The following is a 19,951-nucleotide window of genomic DNA, read 5'->3' on the forward strand; positions in this document are numbered from 1 at the left end:
AATGAGAACATAAATCAGAAATCACTAACGAAGCTAACTTAATTACTTTATAAATTATTGTTTAACTTTATTTTATTTAACCCGTTAGCTCGTTCATTTTTAATGATTTGATTCTGTCAATATACAACAAAACCCGCTAATAATTCTACAAAGTCATACTATAGGAGAAAAAAGAGAGCATTTTCATGTTATAATTTAATTAAAATTGAATTCTTTCACATAGCTTAAATAATTGCTTGTTAAATTTTGAACTTTTTATCCTTTTCTTCTTTTTCGTCAATTAAAATACGTCCAATGATATGTATACGCATCCACTGTTTTTTCAGAGCTCACAAAGGAATAAAAAAATTTGTGCTTTTTCTGTCTGCGGAAAACTAAAGTTTTAACTTTTTACGGCGTTTTCTGATACTTTGACGGAGCTTTGATAAGTCTGAGAAGTTTTAAGCTGCTTATTAGATATCTATATCTCATTAGTTAGTTTAACGAACATTTAAATTAAATATGATTATTTTTACCAATTTTCTGAGTCGAAAATGAAATTAAGTTTTTAATTTTTCTTAATTTCCTTTGAAGTTGAAATTTAAAAGAGTTTTGTGGTTGTTTCTTAAAATGTTCTATGGAAATTTAGTTAATTGATGTTTTCTAACATAACTAAAATTTCATCCTAACCGATTATCATTATTATTATTTCAAGGTAGCTCGGAAGTAGTACGTGACTGCTCAAGTATAACTATTTTAAGATTCATGCTTGAGTTATTCTCACCTATGTTGACATAGTTCGCTATCCCTAACGCTCTCAGCAATTTAGATGCAACTTACTATCAGCAATTGCCATCACCAGTCATTTTCAGATCATCGGTCGTAGGTAAAATATTTTCTCCTTAGCTAAGAGAAAAAATTAACTCTTTAGTAACGAAAAAAAATTTCTTGATTTGAAAAGATATTTGTGAAGATTTTTTGAAAATGTAATGACATTTTTTTGAGCAAAAAAAAATTCTCTCTATCTATCAAATGATGCTATTTAACGCTTCAATGCTAAGAACCTTTTTTAAAGGAAATTAAATTTTCTATAAAAAGCGCAAGTTCAATTTTCTTGTCACTTTCACCGTTCTACCAGAAAATGCGAAAAACAAGATTATTTCATCAAAATTCGACTTGGGTGATATGTATATATCAAAATATATGTCGATGTCAGTCAGCTGTAAGTACTTTCAATGAATCTCTTCTTGTCTACAAATTGCGTTTCGGTCCATCCCAGTACCCTTGTAGGAAAAAAATTATATACAACGGGGCCTGTCTTGGCACAATACTGGGTTGCCAAGACTCGGCTGAACAATACTGGCCCACGACTGGCCCACTACTCAACTGACAAGTCTTGGTTGATCAGTCTTGAGCCAAGATCCACCTAATATCTATCTAACAAGTCTGGGTTTGCCAGTCTTGAACTAAGACCTCGCCAATATTCAATTGAAAAGTCTTGGTTTGCCAGTCTTGACCCGAGATCCACCCAATATCTATCTAACAAGTCTTGGTTTGCCAGTCTTGAACCAAGACCCAGTCAATATTCAATTGATAAGTCTTGGTTTGCCAGTCTTGAACCAAGACCCAGCCAATATCTATCTAACAAGTCTTGGTTTGCCAGTCTTGAACCAAGGCCCAGCCAATATTCAACTGATGTCTTGGTTTGCTACTCCTAGATCAAGATCTAGCCAGTGTCTATGTAACAAGTCTTCGTTTGCCAGTGTTGAACCAAGACCCAGCCAATATCCAATTAACAAGTCTTAGTTGATCAGTCTTGATCCAAGATCTAACCAATATCTTTGTAACAAGTCTTGCTTGCCAGACTTGAGACAAGAGCCAGCCACTATTGACATTGTTAAAACTGTAAATTTGACAGTTTTTCTATCATTTTACTGTTGTTTTTTTTTTTTCAAATGCTTAAATTGAAAATTTATTATTTAACAAAAATAATTACATATCGTCCAGATTGATATGATCTTAAAAAAGTTAAAATATAATAATTTACAGTGGAATTTTTAGTATTGATAATTTTGAACATTAAAATTTATAACAAAATATTAAAAGTATACAGAACGATGTACAAATTCTAAAGTAATATAAGGACTTGACTTTTGTTTTTTTTTAAATTAATAAACATTTCTAAAAAATCGTTAATTTTCATCAAAACACAATATTAAATAACATAAATTATGAAAATAATAAACCGCCACACTCTGTCACCATATAGATTTAGCTTATAAAAGAAATGAGATGTAGAACAACTTATCGGTCGTATGGCGTAGGGGTTAGTTATCGGTCTAGCAAGCGCGCAGCTCGGGTTCGAATCTCGGTTAGGGCAAATGCAATTTTCACTTTATTTCCATAATTAATAAAGGTTAGGTCTAAATAAAGAGTCAAATGGTCTAAGCTTACGTTATTCCTGCATAAAAGTTAAAATAAAAAAAAATTACAATTAAAAGATTCCTTTTTATCACTTTTTATCAAATGGCATGGGCCAGACTTGAATAGTAACTGTAGTCCTGGTAACCAGGCATGGGTCAGACTTGAAAATCGGTATTGACTCAATACTAAAATTCAGTCTTGGCACAATACTTATTTTCAGTCTTGGCACAATACTTATTTTCAGCCTTGGCGCAATACTTATTCTCAGCCTTGGCACAGTACTGATATTCAGTCTTGGCAGGAAGTTATCATTTGGATGCTTAGACGGACTTGGGCCAAGCTTGGATTTCAAGCTTGCCCCAGAGTTAATGAGCATTGCGCCAAGCCTTGGCCAAGCTCGGGCCGATTGTCATTTCCTCTGAGGGTTACTGTGTACTTTAGGTAAAAAAGTTTTAAAATAAAAAAAAAAAAGTAGTAAGAAATTTATATGAAGTCCCAAATTTTCAAGGAGTTTTTTTTAGTGTATAGAACAATATTTCGCTTGAGGAGCAGAAAAAAAATAAAAATTCAAAATTAATCACCCTAATGGCTGGATAAGAAAAATTTTTCACAAATTTTGATCTTCCTTATTAATTTGTTCTTCTGAAATATGCCTTTGTTTTTGCACACAGAATCATAACTCTTAATCTTCCGAAATTACGAAATTTGTCATAAAAAATTGGACTTCTAATAATACAATTTTTAATTAATTTTCAATATTGCAGCAAAATTGAGAGGGGCGTAAATTTAAATCTGTATCAACAAATACTAAATTTAAGTACTTCAATCAAAATTTATTATATATTTATCCAATATAAATCTCCTTCAGTAAATTATTGTTATAATGATCATTACGATGATTTTTATTTCTGCTATTAATATTCACTGAAATCCGTCATATTATTTGACAGTAAAATATCAATATTGAAATACGAATAAATTTAATGCAAATATACGTAATCGTTAAATTTATAAATCCCCGCGAGAGAATACCTTGATTATTCATACTCATTTACGAATCAATGGCTAACAAAAATATGTGAATTATTTAAATATTAACTATTTGAATATTCAAATTTTTACTGACACATCATCCCTAAATGTTATAATAATTACTTTTTACTGATATTAAACAACTTTTTTATTAAATTATACTAAAAAATCCCAGAGATATAGATGAAATAAATTACATAATGTGTAATATGTCGGAAAATACACGGCCAAAAGACTATATTATTAATATTAATGCAAAAAATGCTATTAGCTCGCGGGCAGTTGGATAATTATTTATCCGTGATAAAAAGCAGCAAACAGACAAACACAAAAGCTTTTAAATAAAAAAAATAATTTAAATAGTTGAACAAAAAAATATTGAATAAAAAAATAATATAATTTAAAATGAAGTAAAAAAGAGGAGTAGAGGGAACAAGTGTTGCGGGGGTTTAACCAATAAATAATTCAGTAATCAATTTAAAAAACTTTTACTGCTCAATCTCAAACTATTTCCATTTGCATGCCAACGGGTTGTCAGTGACGTTGACTTTATTTTCACCTTTAAACTAATCTCCGCGTTCGACACTCCCCCACGGCTCTTTTTCGCGCTGTTTGATATTATTCGACGAAACTCATTCGCATTTATTTATTTTTTCCACTCATTTTTATTGTCTCGCTCTGCGATGTGATAAATGTTATTTATTCAGTGTTTTCATTGTTAACTATTTTTCAGCTGTTCAACTTTAACTACAAATTCAAAGTTCTCCGCCCATTTTTTGTCCTTGGCATTTAAAAGTTTGTACCGCGTTTATAACCGTAATAATTTCTCGCCGCAATATGAAATACAGGATAATACTATTGTCAAAACATTTAATCTCTGCTAAATACCGTTTATTTAAAAAGTTTTATTGCGAAAAATGAATTAATAATACTTATGAATGTGTCAAGCACTTTTCTAAATTTTTCTTTTATTTTTGTCTTTTATAGTTATTAGTTTTACGAAGCTTTAAATTCAAGTAATTATTAATGCGTGTTGTTAAATTTTTTTTTACTATTAATTGCAGAGATATAAAAAGAGACATGCATGAATACAAGAAATGAATTTATTCGCTGTTGAGAAAATTTATTTGTTTTTAACAAATTAAAATGCTCATTTGGCGTTAATCCAAATTAAATTCTGTTATGCAAATATTGCTTTTATTTGAATTTCGTATAGCTTTTATTTGAATAAATTTATAGACATGAAATTTGGAACAGACTTTGTTCGATTAATCTATGTAGAAAAAGGCGGAGCGTAACCGGAGAGCGAACGTCGTTGCTACGGTAGTCAGATAAGAGGCGTGGTTTGAGCTGGTTGCTAACACGGTTGCTAGGCAACTATCAATTGGGCGTGGCAAAAATTTAAATTTCCAATAATTGTGTTTATTTTTCGTTTTTTTACGTCTCATACTCAAAAATTTTGTCGACTCTTGTTTATTAAAACTTTTTTAATGAAAAATAAATAATCATATTTAAAGATCTATTGTAAAAATTTTCAAAAATATTTGTTTTGATGAAATAATTATCAAAAAGGAAAATTCAATGAAAATAAATACTATTTTAAATTTACAAAAAAAGGCAATAAATTCAAAAATATTAAAAATACATCATAAAAATATAAACGCAATATTTTACTATAAATCTCATGGCATATTTAACATCTGTTCGAATTTCTAGTGCTGTATTGTGATATTTGCATTGTTCTTTAAGAAAAGTTATTTTGGAAAATTGAAGCCATTTTTGGTAATTAATTTACCAAAAAATTGAATTTGCAACATACTATTATTGTTTTTTAGGATATAATCTATTAAAAAGCTCAATTTTGAGAACTTATTCACCTCTGTGAAAGATAAATAGCTTATGATTCAGAAGTGCATTCATTAATTTTCCGTCAATTAAAATTCAATTCAACTGATCGTAAGTATGAATTCAGCCATGTAGTAAATATCTACTCAAAGTTCAAGCGAATAAATTTATCAAGTCGATCTCACTGTCTATTTTCTATCTCCTCCGTAACTAGAGTCTATAAGTAATTGTAGAAATAAAGAAAGATCAGAAGATGGAGTACAGAAAATGCAGTAAATAAATAATAAGCAACATTGTAAAAGCTTTTAAATATATAACTCAAGTTTGTTAAAAGGAATTAGGACAAATGAGTGTATATATCACAGTGGTACAAAATACTAGCATCCTGAACCCAAACCCATACCAGATGGAAATCAATTGGTGTGCCTTGTGGACAGAGAGTAAAGGCGAGTATACCCATACATGGACAAGGACATGGATTCTCATGGCAATCCCACCGGTTTCCACTGGAATTACGGGAAAATTTAATTAAGCTAAACGAATATTAATTGTCGCAAAAACGTGCTCTCAACCGTTGTCTCTCTTGCTTCGTTGAATTTCATCCTTTTCTTCTCCATATACTTTTTTCACTCATTCTCTCACTTTATCCATATGTATACATTCTTGTACTTATTTGTACCTTGGAAAAAATTGTGGCAATAAATAATTTTTAAAAATTGATCCTGATATTTCTTGAATTAAAAATTAAAAAAAAAACCAATTTTATTTTTATAGCATACAATAGACAATATTTTTTTTTCTATCGACGTTTGATATAAAATTTAAAGAAAAATTGAAAATAGTATTAAGGTTATTAGTGAAAACTTGTTGTATATTTAAATTTTATTTTAATCAATTCATGTATGATACAAGGGCACGAAGCCTGTACATTTGAATTCACCAAACTTTTTGACTTTGATAAAAAAAGAAATTATGCTATAATATTAATCAATAATCGACATATATTGCCGGCTAAATACATTAAGAAGATAAAAGTATTTGCGACAGTAACGAAAGAAGTAAAAGATATATCGAAATTACTTAAGATAATTTATCGTCGTGAGGTTTTATTTCAATTACTCAATAGAATTATTTACAGCGGAGCATCGAAAGAGAATATAACCTTTTATCTCGACATTTGATTCTCGGGACTTTTTTACCTCTTGACGTTTGCTCAGATGGTAACCGATAGATGGTTAAAAATGAACAAATGAATGAAATAAAAAAACAATAACGAACACTGTCGTAAGCCCATTTCTATATTCTACGAAGGGTTTTCTTCGACACAATAGAAAATCCTGAATATACGACCGACCCATAGGTGAATTCCAAAACTTCTTACATCATTTACCCTTGACTCCTTCTCTTTACATTTACGGCCGCCCGGGGATACTAACTACTACAAGTACTAGCGTCGAGCGGCTTCAATCGCGCAGTTGCTTGCAACATCGATCACTTTCGGTTCCCATAATTTTTCTCAGTCTTCAGATGAAACCAATCTCCGTCCTCGCCTTTCAAAGCGAATCAGCACGACGTTTTTCTGATTTATTGGCCTCAAAAATTTTTATATTAATCTTCTCTTTTTTTCCCAGTAATATAATGATAATGTTTGAATACAATGTTCTTTCAATCTCAATTACTTGAGAGAATGTCAGTGGATTAATTTTTTCTCGGTGTAATTACATTTCAGTCATTCACTTTTAATTAACTCGAGCAACTTAGAGTGACGGATGGAAATTAAATAAATTTCTACAGTTATGTTATTTAATCCAGATACTTCAATTTTTTTATTTTGCTTCTAGAGATAGACATTGAATTTTATTCAATCTCGATTAATTTATTATTCATACTGAATATTTTTGTGAAACAACTTATTCAGCTCATGAAAAGTAGACTCCAAAGACTTCTATCGGGACTTATGGATAAAATTAAGTATTTATTTGAAAAATGCGATTCTGACAAATTTTTAAATCACTTACATCGAGGAAAAAATTACTTGATTTAAGTGAAATATTTTTAAGCCAACAAAGTAGTCTTAAAGAAAACGGTTATCTTGAATCAAAATTTCTCCCTCCTTAAAAAGTTAAGTACCTTTAGAAGTATTTTATTAAAAAATCATAAGTAATCTTTTTTGTAGAACGTTTAATTCTTTACAGAATTATTTTATGTGCTCATTACTCTGATGAGCCATGGAAGAGTTATAGAATTATTTCAGTAGGTGTGTAAAGAAAAAATAGTTGCTTCTTCTGAATCAGTTTAGTATATATTCTTGAAACTATTCCAACGAACTTACAAAGAAAATTTGAAAAGTTCTATCATGAAAATATTCGAAGTATTAAAGAACTAAAATAAGATAGTAGATAATATAAATCCAGCAAGAAAATCTATACTCAATAAAATAAATTTTCCATGAGAAATGGTACGAAAAAATGAAAATATATGAAATACTGTGCCAAAAGTTTGGGTATAAACCATATTGTTCATCAGTTCTCGCCAGCACCCGGAGTGAATGGGATAGAAATGGCACCGAGAAGTCAAGAAGTCATACATGACGTCAAGTTGATAGTTTGGCATGCTGAGATACTGGTCATGCATTAAATTTTTATTATTATTATTATTATCATCATTGTTATTGTTATTATAAGAACACATATGCTACTGATTTCGAGTGGAGCATGTACAGTACTTACTCGACTTAAATTTCCCTTCACCCTTCAACAAACGTGCTCGCCCCCACAAAATCCGCGGGCTGATTTATCCGCAAATTTCTATCCAAACTCCCAAGTGAATTACGTGACGGTGAGCTGTGAGCGTGTAGCTGTGCATCATAACTCGTAATACATATAAATTACCGCTAACATGGACACCGAGTAAACAAGTGGGGTGAGTTTTTAACTCGCAAACGTTAAAATTTCACCAAAGAAAGAAATATCACGAATATCTGCTGACTGGGTTAGATGAGTGGGTAGAAACTGGGGAATTAAAATAAAAAATGAAAAAATATTTTTTGAGAAAACTTTTGTCTCTAGAAAAATAAAGAGAGCAGTACAATCAGTGGAAAAGGGGCTTGTAACGAGAGTTATAGTTTTCCTTTGACTTGTACTTACTCTTGTGAACTTCAGCAACACTTGAATTTCATCAAAACTATTCAAGCTTATGAAGAATGGGTTTTGATTTCAAAAATTTTGTAGAATTTTAAAAAAGAAAGTGTGTTAAAGTTTTACCGTTCTTTAAGTTAGAAAGCTGAATTATTTATCTAGAGACGTTCTATGGAATTAATAAGAATTAAAAATTTTGTATTTATACAATAAACATTTTAAATTTCTTATAATAAAAGAAAAAAAATTGAAATATTTAAGGATCGATTAATTTAAACTTTTGTATAAATTTTTTATAACTTATTTTTTCATATGATTTGAATAGCTTTCAATCACCTGCTTTGCTGAGCTTAAGTTAAAATTTGATTATGTTTTTTAGTAAAACAATTTTTCAACTTTACATCATACCCAAAACTTGAAATACTATTATGAAAATGATCACTTAGTTTTAGCTTGATATTTGAAATTTTTAAAAATTATAATTAATAATAATAATTATTAATTATTTAAATGTTATTTCATACTGAATTCAGTCCTAAAAAATCACTTTTATTTTGATAGGGTTCTAAACTGGTAGTATGTTAATATACATTGGTTTATAAATAGGTAAGTACACGTGAGAACTACGAGAAATATCGTGGAAGCTCTATTCTAGTAAGCGACCCCAGAGCCGCACTACAAAACTTCTATCCCGAGGATTCGTCCTTACATGTGGAGGGCAATATTACCTCCACCACTGCCGGAAGGTAAATTATAGTCGAGCTCCTGCTACCGACACGAGTAGATCTTCAAATAATACTGCTCGTACGTGCGAAAACGACTATTCGGTGAAAATGTTTTGCGATAAGAATAAATGAAATATGCAAGGAATAACTCTGATAAATATTTTTGATAAACATACTAAAATATATTTTTTTTTTTTCCATAAATATGAATTAATACTTTTACGTACAATCTAATCCGGTGAAAAAAATTTTTTATATTTGATAGGTCCATAAATAATTTTTTATGTCCTGATGTGTCTATATTAGGCCATGTATGGACGTATTAGGTCATATATGTCTTCAATTGACTTGATATACCCTGATACAACTTGATGTGTTCATATAAGGCCTCATGTGATCATATATCATTTTTCACATAAATTTAGTATTCAAAATTTCCAACAGGTGGCGCATGATCGCTGAATTATCTCCCCGCAAGAGATTTAAGTTTAAGGTATTAAGTTACAATATAAAAATCATTTTTTTCTTTCTCTTTCCTTTTAAGAAACGTATCCAATATAGGATTTTAGTTTAATCAAATACACAAAAAAAAAAATAAAAATTATATTCAGACAGGGATTGCTTGATTCATGAATTTGTTAAAATAAACAATTTAATAATTTAATTTCTTGACAAAAAATTCGGAAAACGGTTGACCCTGAAGGCCATCCCTACAACTTCCAGCTACTTTTGTAAATAAGCGCTCAAAATTGCACTTATTACGTTTTTGAGCTTTTCAAGCTCAAAAATATAATTTTTGTGTAATTTTGAGCTCTCCGAGCTCAAAAGCCTAATAGAAGTTTAATAAAACACTATTTTTTGAATTTTCAAATCACTATAACTTTTGAATGATTGAACCGATTTTCACGCGGTTGGCAGGATTTGACGCAGTTTTTTAGATTTTATGATATATTTTCAAACACAAATTGATCGGACCAGAAATTTCGGTGTAATTCGAAAAAAACACTTTTTTTCGATTTCTTTCGTCAACGATAACTCAGAAATGAATCAACCGATTTTGACCGGCTTGATGGCGATCGACGTGGTTTTTTGATGCTAAGAGCTGATTAGTTTTTCGAATTGATTGGTCAAGCCGTTTGAAAGTTATTAAAAAAAACTACATTTGAAAAAATTTTTTTTTGCAGTTTTTTCAAGATTTCTGAAAACCTATTGGTCCGAATCGATCCACCTTATATTCAAAATCTAAGTTTAGTCAAACCTTTTCGAATGGTACCAACCGCGATCAAATCGGTCAAGTCGTTCAAAAGTTATGAGAGGTTTACATACATCCACACATACATACATACACACACATACATACATACAGACATACAAACACCATCGTGGGAATAGTCAGGGAAGCTTTCTAGGACCTTAAAACGTCGAGATCTGATGAAAACTCGATTTTCGAAAAATGGGGTAAAAACAATAACTTCCCGATTTTTGAAAATTTTCAATTTTCTTGGCGGGAAATTAAAAATATCAATATCTGATTCCATTATTATAAAAAAAAAACAAACGAATAGTTTCACTTGAATTACATATATTTTTGATCAATTCTTCAGACAAAACAGCCAGAAATAAAAATAGCTATTTATGGTCATATAAGAAAATTTTTCACGGCATTATTATTAAAAAAATACAAACATAAGAAGTTTGTTTATTTCTATCTACGCTTTTCGGTTTCCAATCACCCAGTCAGTAGCCATAGCAGGTATCAGCTAGCAAGCGCACATTCAGAGTTTTCGAGACTGCATTATGCAGTGCTTCTGCCAAATCAATACGTTCCTAGGATTCGATATGGATATTTCAATAGTCATGCACGTAGGTGGTAGTCATCGCAAACATATATATTATATGTTTATATATCTCAGAGTGCCGATGTATGGAACTGCAGAAAGAGAGAATATATATAGTTGTATACACACACGAAAGCTCTATATCTGTTTCCAGTATATGTATGCACTAGATGTCGTTCGCGAAAAGCACCCGCAGCTTTTACGTTCACATACATACATATATCGAGCATTCACGCGTGCAGCATCATCACGTCAATTGGATTTAATCGAGTTCAAAATCGCGGCATACCGTACTACTAATGCCAGCCAGCAGTGGTACGAATCGATATTAAATCCAACCTGTCAGAAATCTCCAATTCAAACGTGGCGGTTTTTAAATAAAGCAAATGTTAATGCCTATGCAAACGTGGGAACGGACTTAGATAGAGAACTGAATTTAACCTATAACTTAAAATTCAGTATTGAACATTGAAAAAAAAAAAGTTAATTTAAAAGAAATATTCTTGATGCAATAGAATTATTTTGAAGAGAGTTTTTTTGAATTAAGAAGTTTTGGTGAAGAATATAAAGTATTTTGGAGACATAATCAAATTTGACATTATTTTTTGTCAAAATTAATTAAAACAAAACAGATTGCGAAAAATCTTTTTAAAGTTATTGAGAAAACAATTGTTGAATGAATTTTGACACACAGAAAAAAAAGTTCACTAGAGTCAAGGAAATATTTTTCTTCCTAATTATTTTCTTGAGCGAACAAAAAAATTTTTTTCGACACAAGAAATTTCACTTATTCCAGCAAAATTAATTCTCTTGCTTTAAGAAATACGTATCTTGATCTAAGAAAAATTTATTTAAGTCAAAAAAATCTTGTTGTTTTGAGAAAATTCAGCCTCTTGCTCCAAAAAATTAAATATCTCGATAGAAGTAAATTTTTATTACACGAAAAAAAAAAATATCACTCTCAGAGCCATACTGTAATGCTACTATAGCTATCTCCACTTTACTAACTGTTAGATTCTTACTAGAGCCATCTAGTAGATCGCTCTGACAGGTATACGTTTAGTTAGCTAAAATAGCTAAACCGTATTGCTGGAAGAGCCAAACGGGATTACTGAGAGCAGTAAACGCCTCGTTGTAGTCTCAGATTTCGCGCGTAGTCTTGTGTGTTGACATATTTCATAACCTCAAAAATATTTATTTTGTTTATCGTGAATTCAATGATGACTACCAAATAAAATATCATTTATGGATTGATGCAAATTTATTTATTATATCGAGTAATAAATTAATTTTATAGTAATGGATAACTCATAAATTAGTGCATAGCTTATGTTTTTTTTTTTATTTTTAAACAAATTTAAACTTAGTTAAAATAAAAAAATTATATTGAAAGTTTTTTTTCTAATTTTTAGACATTTTTTTTTTAATTGTTATTTTCGTATATTTATTTATTATTTTTTTTAAATTTTCAAACTTCTGATTATAATTTTATTTAATGACGTTAAAGTTAACAGTCACTTTATAATTTTTTAATTTTATTAAACAAATAAATTTTTCCTGAAAAATTATTTTTAAAAAATTGCATTTATGATTTTTTAAAATTTCTACATGTCATTTTTTTTGTATTTTTTTTACCATAATTTATTTGTTAAAAAAATTCTAAAAATTATTAAATATCTGCTAAATTAATTTTTAATTAATATTTATTAGTGATAAATAATATGAAACCATGTTTTTATTTAAATTATAATTTATTATAATTATCAAAATTTTTTATTGATCTTTTTTATGTCAGTTAATTTAATTTTTTTATTCAATCAAAATTAAATAAATCATTTCAAATTCATCAATTAATAAATATAATTTTTGAAATTATTGTTTATAAATATTATTATGCATTAAAATCATTATTTATAAATATTGTTATTCAGTTAATAGATATTGGTACGTGTGTATGCGGTTATGTTAGACGGCCCCGTTGAAAAATGTAGTTAGCGATTCTAGCTAACTAAAGTATTCCTACCAGAGCCATACAGTATTGCTACTGTAGGAAAACGTTTTGCTGTCGTAGCGCTCTACGAGTAGCTCTCTAGTAGATGGCTCCAGTAGCAATATTTTTTTTTTCGTGTAATATTTTTATTGATTAACATGCCAAATGGGAAGATCAAATAATATTGAATCATTTTTTTTTCATTCAATAAGTATAATTGCCCGCTAGAATAATATAAAATGGGTATCAAATATTCAAGAGAAAAAATATATCATGTAAGCAAACTATTGGTAACGTGATTGGTCAAATATATCATAAGTATGAAAATATAGATAATTCCATACCAACATTCACACGCGCGCTTGCGCGCGCAACGTATACTAGTTATCTAAAAATCTTGATCAAATATAAAAATTAATTGTATCAAGTATTTATGATAATTTGAATAAAGAAAAAATTACTTCCACCAAGAATAGAATTTAAAGATAAATTTTTACTTCGGCCAACACAACTTCGGTCTTTCTTCAGGCACCCGAAATTTTTCTTGAGCCAAGAATTTTGTTCTCCAGTCAAGAAATTTTTCTTTCTGTGCTAAATTCTCAAAACAAGAGTAAAATTATAGAGAGAATATTTTTTTTAATCAATAAACTTTTTTTTCAGTGCAGTCATTATTATTATTATTGATTATAATTATTCTAGCATACAAAAATAAATGATCATAAAAATTTTTTGTTGTATTATTATTTCCTCTAAAAGAAACAATAACGAAATTCGAAACATAACATGCATCGAGTAAGTCAATTAATTTATTCAAATGACCCCTGAAATTTAAATGAGATTAATTGGTCCCCCGGCATATGTATGTATGAAAAAAGTAGAACTCGTTTGGCCTAAAACTAACACAGAGAGTTGCAATTGAATTGCGATTGATGAAGTTAACTGGTCTCTTTTGCATGGAAAATCCTTTGGGCATAGCCGGTGAACGTCAGTAGAACACGGTTGACTTGACAAACGAGTCTCTCGTTGTTTCGCTTCTATTCGGCAATCTATACAGAATCCAGGGTCAACCTGTGCACATATATCTGTAACCTCACACACCGTTCGATGGGATCGTTAGTTTTCTCCTGCTCTTCTCTTTCTCTTCTCGGCCCAGTATACCAACTCTCTTCTGTCTCTCTGTCCTCTACTCGTCAATCCGATTACCAGATAAATTCAAAATTTCTTCGTTAGAGGATACGCCGGCTAACAGTGAAGGACCATATCACGGAGAAATACTCCACTTCTATCCATATATGGGCTGCCGAGAAGCCCGTAAAACGATTAAGAGCTGAGTATGAGTGACCGAGAGTTTAATGATACGCTACTCCACGCTCCCTCGTCGTGATCTGAATAAAATCCATGATTTATCGTCAAACTGTCTTTACTTTTGGAATTTTCAATTTGCGAACGTAGAAGTCTAAAGTAAAGAGACAAGATTGGATCATTTTTTTGTTAACAAAGAAATCCCTTTAGAAATTAAAACAAAAAAAATGATTTTTTTTTTTAATTTGAAGATGTAGTACAGTGTAAAAAATCGAGAGTACTGTAGTTAAGAAATAAAAGGAGTAAATTTGAGTTTTTTTAGCTGACATTTTATTCTGCTTTTCTCAAGAGAGAAAAAAAATACTTTTACTTAATTAACAATTTCTTGGTTCAAGAAACTCGCTGACCATCAAATATTCTGTTATTGTTAATTATTAATTTCTAAAGAGAAGAGTATCAATATTTATCTTTGGATAATAGATAAACAAAAAAATAGCTTTATTTAAATTAAGTAAAAATTATTTCAATCAATTTAACAATTCCTTGAGCTAAGAACATACATTCTTGGAAATTTTCAAGAACATAAATTCTTGTATCAAGAAAATTTTTTTAATAAAAGTATTTTTTTTTCTCAGTGTAAATAAACAACTATTTTATAATGAACAAATGTCGAACAAAAAATAGTTCAAAATTTGAACTTTTTTTTAATGAACTTACTTAATTTTTTATTTTATACTTTTTTATCTTTTTAAAGGTTTATCATTCCCGTGCATATGTCATTTATAGAAAGCATTTTTTTTGTTTCACATCAATAAAGAAATTGCCAAATGAAGCACTTTTGGAGTTTGCGCCAGAGTAGTTCGATAAAAAACTTCAAAGCCGCCATTTTATAAAAAAAAAAATATGTTTTTGTACTTTTGATATCACGAATAAAATGCTATTAAAATTTAAAAATTATATGATTATTTTATCACCTATAAAAAGACTCATGAAAAATAATTCATTTTAAACCGTGTAAAGGTATTACCTCCCTTAACATCATAATTTTTACCGAATTTTTTCCACATAATATAAATTCACTTGTACAAATATTTGAATAAGTTTGAATAAGTACAGTAACTTGTATGTAACTTTAATTATGTTGCTTAATGTTGTATGAATAAATGTATACCTCGGGTGTACTTGGGAGCGCAGTGAATTTAGTTTGGGTGCGGTCAGACCGGCTGCGGAGAGACGACCTCATTCTTGCCGCGAAGCGCCGAAATACTTGTGTATATTTGATAGTATACGTCTTTCCGTATCCTTTCAAACATCAAGTTTCCCGAGTATTAGCATAGTAAACATGCATTACCATTACTCTCGCAATACTCATTTGTGTTTGGAATCACATCCAAACTTTAAACGTTTGCTCACTCACTTCAATGGTAGTATGTTTATCATAAAATGAACACACATTAACGCCATTTATTTTTATTTTTATTTTTATAGAAGACTAAACAAACTTCTAATATACCTCCATCTGATTTTATAAACTTTAATTAAGAAGTTTTTTTTGTGCTTTCAAGAATTATCAAAACAACATCAATAAGAAAAAAAAAAAAAAGAAAATACTTATTTAGAGAAAAAAAAATTATTCCGAAATTTTATTCTAATCTGGCTTCAAGATATTTAGCTCTTCGAAGAAAAATTTTCTGACTTGGCCAGATTAGCCAATTCTTAACTTAAGCCAATTTAATACTTGTCAATTAATGAACAAATTTACTATAACTCTACGAGTAAACGACAGCGATTATTAATAGCAATAGCAGTAACAATAATTCAATCCCAAGTGGTTAGTAACATCACGAGTATTCCTTTGGAGACGTTGAACAATCAAAGCTGATAGTCCCCGGAGTATCTTTTACGTCTGATTGGATGTTCATAGCATTTACAGTGAGCAAAATCGATTCGGGCCTATCTCAAAGATATCCTTTTTCACCCATCCACATAATATAGAAGATATAACATGTACACATCACACAATCGTATATGTGTAACATCTTAAGGTACACTTCTGTATCTATATTCACACGCAAGAGATCTCTCCGGCCTAATGGCTTCGCTATTTACCCGGTCCTTGTCTCTAGATGCTGCTTCAACCTCATAGCACATACCTACGAGGTATCTTGTAATACCAGAATGAATTCCCAAGATATTTGTCCTTTTCAGTCTTACAATCGCTAATGTTTATATTAAATTCTCTTGAGGGGTTATACGTAATGGGAATTTAGAAAAAAAATCAATTTTTTGTTATAATTAATTTTTTCAATTTACATATTTGTACATATATTTGAGTATATATAAAAAAAATTGTTAAATTTAAATGTGCATGCTTTACGCACTCTTGTCATAGAGAAAAAATAATTATCTACTGTATACTGCATATAGCAAGAAAAAATACAAAAAAAAACTTTATTGAAATGTTAATTACAAATAAATGACAAAGAATTGAAATTATTTACAATTCAATTTTAAAGCTTGTTTGAATTTTTCCGCGGATAGATGGCTGCTCAAAGGATAAACAATTCTTCCTTCTGACAGAGGAATAAAATTAATTATAACTAAGCGAAAAAACAATATTAAGCTGCAATTATTGTCCCACAACTAAAAAATTGCTTTGTTTCGGTCTTTTAACCTTACATAATTAATTACAGAGTTAATCAATTTTTTTTTTCATTTAAATAATGGTTACTAATTTAAAAAAAAATGGGAATTGGAGAGACAAAATACACTAAAAGAATGTTTGTTTAATTTAAACAGCGGGTGTTTTACTGAAGGCAGCTGTTTTTATTATTATTGGCGGAGGGATAATAGCGTAGCATGGCAGATAAAAAGGATGGAGTAATCGGACGTTGCTGCTAACAATGTTTGAGCAGTGGAATGATCTAATTTGGTTTTTATTTGATTATGAGTTATAATAGGAATAAGGAAGGAAGGAAGGAAGGAAAGATGAAAAATAAAAGGATAAAAATAAAAATCGTAAGATGGAACAAAATGAAAATGAAAATAGAAATAAAAATAAAAATTAAAGCCAAGTGATACCAGTACAACTAAAGTTTGTCTCCGCATCTCATTGTGCGAAACTTTAACCAGAGTTTTGCTTCTACTTGAACAAGACTATTTTTAAAACTTTTTATTCCCTCGTTTACATTTATTTACTTTTGCTTTGTTTGTTTCCTCCCGGTTTTATCAGCGGGCAAAGCTTTGTCCCCGGTAAATTGTTCGGACGAGCTTGTAACGCGTGTAAATTTAATTTAATTAAAGACACGTTATATCATTCAGCACGTACTTGATATACAAATTTCACAACAATCGGTGCTTTAACTCATTATATCCTTGTCCTCGTTCGTTTTGTCGTTTGATGCACTTTCAGCTCTGGTTCCGGTTCTTTGTGCAACTTGATCCACGTTGTTGAGTCCTTCGGCGCTCTTCATTTTCTCAGTTTAAAAATACTTTCAACGACTAATCAAATTACAGTGTCAACATCGTTATCATTACATGCGATTCGGTAGTTTCATATGAGTCATTGATTTCGCAATTATATTTTTATGAAAAGAAAATTGCTTTGAAAAATAAATGATGCAATGCCTAGAATCATCTGCTTATTCTTATTTATCCAAACTTATTATTAAGTAATCAATTGTATTAAAGTTTATTAATAATAATTTCCATAAATGATTAAAAACTTTTAAAAATATAAAAATTAATTTTAAAATAATTTATTTAATCAGAAGAGTTCAAACTCTTACAGTTAATCTTTTAGATTAAAGTCAAAAAAAGGCGTCTTGACGCCGTCAAATGGCTGTCAATATGAGATTCAAATTAAAAATTATCAACTAGTTATTGACACCCATTATTTTAATATTATAAAGCATACAATTAATTTTAATTATTCAATTTTATAAATTTTTCATATATTGTTAATTAAAAAAAAAAAGATGATATTATTAGATGAAGAAATGAATTTAACTCGGCATTTAAAAAAATGCTTCTCTAATCAAGTTGTTATAATTTTGTTATTTGAACAAATAATAACAACTTAATAGCAAATTATTAGTTGTTATTCTAATCAACTTGGCAATTTTGCCAGTCACAAAAATCAGTTTCATATACTAGATCCTCATAAAGAAAATCATGATAGTTATTAAACTGTTACTGGTAATATAACTCTATATTCATGCCATCATGAATTTCGTAGTCTCTGAGAGTAATGTGGTCTTTAAAAATATTGTACCACTTTTTCAAAACAATTTTCTCCCAGTGTGTACCCGTTTGTGCAGCAATTAGCTTTTTTAAATCTCCGACCGTATCGTCCGGATTACATTTAACCTGGACTTTCTTCCCCCAAACGGTCGTTACAAATTACTTCGAACATTGTCAAATTTAGTAAACTCGTCTAGCTTTGTTTAAAATTATGATTCAGAATTATTATTAAATGGTGGCAATTAATGGTAAGTTGTTATAATCGAGTTGTTAAGAAAATAAACGTTCGTAAGCTGGTTTGATAAACTGGTGGTAACTTTATTTTTTTTTAATAATTAATATTTAATATTTTGAACTGAGAGTAATTTTTTTTAATTTTTTAATTAATTAGAATTTAATAAAAATTTATATGATAGTTTTTCTTATTACAGATGATTAAATATATTTAAAAATAATTTAGTGTGTCAATATTTAGACCCCTGTCAATAACTGGGGCTTTTACCTTAATTAAGTTTTAAAAAATTACTTGCAAAGGAATTAGTACTGACTCTCAGTTTATTTTAATATTTTTACAAATAAGATTTTCTGTATATCCTACCGTCAAATTCAATAATTCCTGTCCATGAATAATTCAACACTTTACTAATAAAAATACCGTTTTCATTAATAAAAACGCGGTAATAAAAATAATATGCATTTTTACCACCGCAGAGTTTAAATTATATACTTGATTGTAACTTTTAGTATAATTTATTGTAAAAATAAGTTATTTTTTGTACGCTAAGTATTATGTGAGATGATTAGATTACTTAGCACGTCGTTAAAAAATTTATGGCGGAATAATTGAAAAAGGATGAGCTGAGAATAATTTCATAGTTGCTACATTTTAAAACCCGAATAAGAGAAATGTATGGGAAGAGGGGTCGCCGGGGTAATATAATGCATTCTCCGTACGGAAGCAGAAGTAAAGCTGAGCATTGTTTCGAGGATTAAAGTATTACGTGAGCTAGCGTGTGCCGTAGTCTGTACGCCACTTGAGAAATTCTCTTGTAAGTTTATATCTACGCTGGTAAATACACACAAAGCCGAGATTTTACACATTCGTGTACGTTGAATCTACGAATCGCATATTTACACGATACGTAGCACTAAAACATAGATATACATGTATTATATAGATATATAGATACTTGGATACCTGGATCTCGCTCTTGTGGCAATGGTTTATTTATATATACACAATGTTTACTTTGTCAGTATGTGCGCTGCACGAATCATGCATACATGCACGCACTCGTGGGTCCTCCGAGTGATATTCTTATGCGAAGTAAAAAATAAATTAACAAAAAAGTACCTAAAATATTTTAGAAAAATTTGAATATGGAAAAAATAGATTTACATGTTTTTATTTGTTGTCGACGTATGGCTACGAATTTT

The 19,951-nt window shown here is 29.7% G+C and overlaps 1 protein-coding gene and 1 pseudogene across 1 annotated transcript in view; one reads left to right on the plus strand and one right to left on the minus strand.

Moving 5' to 3' along the window:
- The window catches only part of LOC123264344 (neuroligin-4, X-linked-like), a 314,172-nt gene that overhangs the window by 178,226 nt on the left and 115,995 nt on the right, over positions 1-19,951 (plus strand). The gene's annotated exons all lie outside the window — the stretch shown is intronic.
- On the minus strand, positions 18,425-18,686 carry LOC123264353 (annotated as a pseudogene).

The sequence above is a fragment of the Cotesia glomerata genome, linkage group LG4 (genome assembly GCF_020080835.1).
Source record: "Cotesia glomerata isolate CgM1 linkage group LG4, MPM_Cglom_v2.3, whole genome shotgun sequence".
Lineage (NCBI taxonomy): Eukaryota > Metazoa > Arthropoda > Insecta > Hymenoptera > Braconidae > Cotesia > Cotesia glomerata.